This window comes from Polypterus senegalus, chromosome 8 (genome assembly GCF_016835505.1).
Source record: "Polypterus senegalus isolate Bchr_013 chromosome 8, ASM1683550v1, whole genome shotgun sequence".
Classification (NCBI taxonomy): domain Eukaryota; kingdom Metazoa; phylum Chordata; class Cladistia; order Polypteriformes; family Polypteridae; genus Polypterus; species Polypterus senegalus.
The window spans coordinates 122,920,153-122,924,792 of NC_053161.1; the positions used below are offsets into that span (position 1 = coordinate 122,920,153).

The 4,640-nt window shown below is 37.9% G+C and overlaps 1 protein-coding gene across 9 annotated transcripts in view; it reads left to right on the forward strand.

Annotated features, from left to right (window-relative positions):
- syt1a (synaptotagmin Ia) overlaps window positions 1–4,640 on the forward strand; it is a 1,201,488-nt gene that overhangs the window by 1,001,080 nt on the left and 195,768 nt on the right. The gene's annotated exons all lie outside the window — the stretch shown is intronic.

Consider the following 4,640-nt stretch of genomic DNA (forward strand, 5'->3'; position numbering starts at 1 on the left):
CTAAAAGACATTGTCTCCAAAGTATTTTATATTTTTTGATGCTAAAATGATCAAGACCTATCATAGATCAACAATAACAAATGAGAAGCTGTCTTTGCTGTCATCAACTGAGAATGCAATTGTTCACTTATCTCTTTATTTCTTTTATTTTGCTGTTTTGTTAGGGATGAGAATTGGAAAACCAGTTATGACCATTCAGAACATTCCTACATTTTTTTTGTTTTTGAAAATTGTATATTTTGAAAGGTTGATTTTGGAACTTTATTTTCAAAGTTGAGTTGGATTTTGGGATTGAAATAACATTCCATACAAATATCAAGTTTTACAAAAATAGATTTAAAACAAATCATACCCCACCCCTGAGAAAGAGAACTAGGCCATCAGAGTAAAACTTTAAGCTAGTAAAAATAAGTCAATAGATAAATTAATAAATAAATAAAGATAAATGGAGTAAAAGAGGGGATAGAACCTGCTTCCTCAATTTAAATGCTTATTCTAAAATGTTATTGATTAGATCGTGCCAGGATTTGAAAAAGTTTTGTACAGATCCTGTAACAGAGAACTTGTTTTTTTCCAATTTCAAATAGTATAAAACATCAGTTACCCACTGACTTAGAACAGGAGAGTTAGGATTCTTCCAGTTGAGCGAGATAAGTCTGCATGCCAGTAGTGTAGTAAAGGCAATTACAGTTTGTTTGTCCTTCTCCACTTTAAGCCCATCTGGGAGTACATCAAACACAGCTGTTAATGGGTTAGAAGGGATTGTGACACCAAGGCTGTCTGAAAGGCATTTAAAATTTTTTGTCCAGAATTATATTAATTTGGTGCAGGCCCAAAACATGTGACCCAGTGAGGCCGGAGCTTCAATGCAACCTTTACAGGTTGGATCTTGCCCTAGAAATATTTTGGACAATTTTCACTGAGACAGATGTGCTCAATATATAATTTTGAGTTGAATAATTCTATGCTTTGCGCATATGGAGCTCAAGTGAATTCTGTGTATTGCTACCTTTCACTCATTTTCTGAGATATTGAGTGAGAGATCCTTTTCCCACTGTCCTCTTTGGTCTTTGAAAGGGAGGGACTGTTAAATAGTTCTATATATTATGGAAATACTATCTGAGTCCTCAAGACTGATCAATATTTTTAGAGGTATAGAAGCATATAGGTAGGCGGGAGGTGAGGAAAATTGGGCAGGTTCTGTTTACCAAAGTTTCGAATTTGAAGGTAGTGAAAAAAATGTGTTGCTGGAAAGTTAAATTTGGAATGTACTTCTGCATAGGATGAAAAGACATTGTCTATGTACAGATCTCTAAGTGATTTAATCCTAAATGTTTTCCAGACATTAAAAACTATGTAAGTTTGAGAGGGAGGAAAAGGGTGGTTCTCGTGCAGAGGTGCCGCAGATAAAAGCTTCTCAATCTTAAAATACTTCTTACATTGGTTCCATATTCTGAGTGAGTGAAGCACAATTGGGTTGTTAGTATATTGGCGATATGTTGTATTTATTGGGGTGCAAAGCGAGTTGGAATTTTACTTCTTTGTTGAAATAAAGATTTTTTTTTTCAAGTAAATTTTACTGTGTCACGTCACTATTTTCAAAGCTACAGGCAGATAATATTTAGTAAGGGATCTTGTCTTGTTCTTTCTTCAGCTAGTACATAACAGTGCAGCAGTATGAGCTCCTTTGTCTGAGATGCAGATACAATCAGTAAATAAGTGCTTTAAGAAAGTCTGATTTTTGGTGTCCTGGGGTCTCATGTATAACGCCGTGCGTAGAACTCGCACTATAACATGGCGTAAGCACAAAAGCCGAAATGTGTTTATGCACAGAAAAATCCAGATGCAGGAATATGTGCGTACTCCAACTTCCACGTTCTTCCGCTACATAAATCCCAATCAGCGTGAAAACTAACACTCGTGCAAGCGCATTATGTAACGCCCCAAATCCTCCCAGAATTACGCCTATTTGAATATGCAAATCAATATAAATCGCCCTTAAGCGCAGTCTTCTGTGAAAAGACAATGGGAAAAGCACGGGGAAAATATAAGAATTTCAGCGAATACCAAGTGGAGGCAAATGAAAAACATACTATTTGTTCAAATAAACCGTGGTATAATCAACAAAAGGAAGTTGATCGAGTGACATAGCGTGTTGGAGAAACTTGAAAGCTCACATTCACAAATCGCACAGTGCCGGAAATAAAAAAGAAGTCACATATCAAAGTTGCCGTGAAAAGCTGAGTTGTAAGCCCACTGTCTGAGTGTCATATGAAAGCTTATTAGGGTACAGAGAAAAAAGGCACACAGTGGGGAAAAAGCACGAAATGTCAACTTCAATCTCGACATTTCCACTTTAATCACGTAGTTTATTTTGTCATTAAAGTAGAACATCATAAACTTCATCTTAAAATCGTTTAATTAACCAGTTTCTCAAATCACATCGTAATTAAAGTAGCACGTTAAATGCTTTGTTTTGTATTTGATCTTCTATGTGCTCTATGTGTGTGAATCACTACTTGCTTTTAAACCGGCTCTCTTCCTCCAACTGGACACAGAATCCATTACATTTGTGATATTACAGCTCTCTGAATAACTAAAATACTGAGATGTATACGTGATATCATTTTCATGATGATAGGAGTTAAAGCACGTTATTAAACATGTGTTTCACTTCGATGAAATAATTTATTGCAGCAGTACAATCAGGGGCAGCTCTAGGCTTGTGGTGGCACTGGGCAGAGGAAGAATCGTGGCTCCTTCCCGCCCGTCAGTAAGGTAGCTTATGCACAGTGGATGGCTACGTCCGTTGCAGACACTGCATAGCCGCCTCGTGCTCATGACACAAGCATTTAACTTTTGCCGAAATTTGTCGCTGTGTTTTTAGCTGTGTTGTTATTTTCTCTTTCTGTTTTATATTCAATATATATTGGCGTAGCCGTCACTGCAGTCAGTGCTTTTCTTTCCCCAAGTAACCGATCGCCATACAATCAACTCTGTAATAGACGTTAAGCCAACTGTAAGCTTAGCGCTGATTCTTCAAAAGTTTAAAGAACATTGAAATATCTTCGTAGTACATGTTTAATTATTCTATCCTTAACGACACTCCCAGTGAAGAATATAGATTATTTAAATGAAGTTAAAGTTTTATCTGTATAATTTAATAAACATATTTTGCTGAATTTCACCTTATAAATGATATCGTTTCTGTTTCTGAACCGCGAGGTCCGTACAGGAAAGGCTTTAAAACATTTTGCAGTGGCTGAGACAGCGTGTCCTTGAAGCTGTATACCGATAATTCCCTTTCCAATCAGCTGCTGCTGTGATTCACACTCAGATACAGTGATATAAATACTCTGAGTGGTGCAGTGAGAGAAATATTGAAAAAGATGATCCGCTGTGGCAACTCCTAACAAGAGGAGCTGAAAGAAGAAGAAGAAGAAGTGAGAGTAACAACGCTAAAGCAGTTATGGTATTTGGAATACTATGGCTGTTCCCTCTACCATTATATTGTTACTAGTTAATTACAATCAGATGCATTACACTAATAAACAATATGCGGTTAGTTTCGTGTATTTATAAAGCCGCGTCAGGAAAATAAGGTGTAACCACACAGGAACAGTAGCACTGCTTTGACGCTGGGTGCCGCCAGTCTGCAAAACCGAGAGGAGAACTTGCGTACGACAAGGTATGAGGTACCGTGGAAAAGTGCGTGGATTTACGCCAAGTGTAGGTTTTATACATCGCGATTTGAACGTGGAAAAGTTCTTACGCTAACGTTTCTGTGCGTACGCACCGTTTATACATGAGGCCCCTGGTGTTGACTCTCACTCTTGCTCTTTCCTTTTGACTTGATATTCATCCCAGCATATTGGTGAATGATTCCTTTGTATACTTTCCTCTGGTTTAAAAAAAGAGATTTAACTGCTCAAAAAAGTTTACTTTACAAGTGAAAGCTTGTGTAATTTCTGAAAGAAGCACACATCTCCTGGTTATCTATTTTTAACATCCAAACAACTTTCTCCAAAACATATTGTAGTCAACCATTTGGCAAAGAATTTGGAAAACATGTTCAGTCAAGAACATCCATCCATCCATTATCCAACCCGCTATATCCTAACTACAAGGTTATGGGGTTCTGCTGAAGCCAATCCCAGCCAACAAACCCTGGGCAGGGTACTAGCCCACCGCAGGGCACACACACACACTAGGGACAATTTAGGATCACCAATGCACCTAACCTGCATGTCTTTGGACTGTGGGAGGAAACCGGAGCACCTGGAGGAAACCCACGCAGACACGGGGAGAACATGCAAACTCCACACAGGGAGGACCCAGGAAGTGAACCTGGGTCCCCTAACTGCAAGGCAGCAGCACTACCCACTGCACCACCGTGCCGCCATCAAGAACATTCAAACTGCAAATCTTTTGGATCATTTTATATTTTCATAACTGGCATAACAGTGCTATTATGATATTGTATTGTCATATCTACCAAGTAAGTGGTAGTGTATCAGAACAGTTATCTTTTCTGGAATTCACTTTTTTATCTTAGTAAAACTCTTAAAAGTGTTTAGTTTATAAATATATATTTAATATATAGTATAACAATCATAAATCGAATTCAGAGGAGGCCAGAA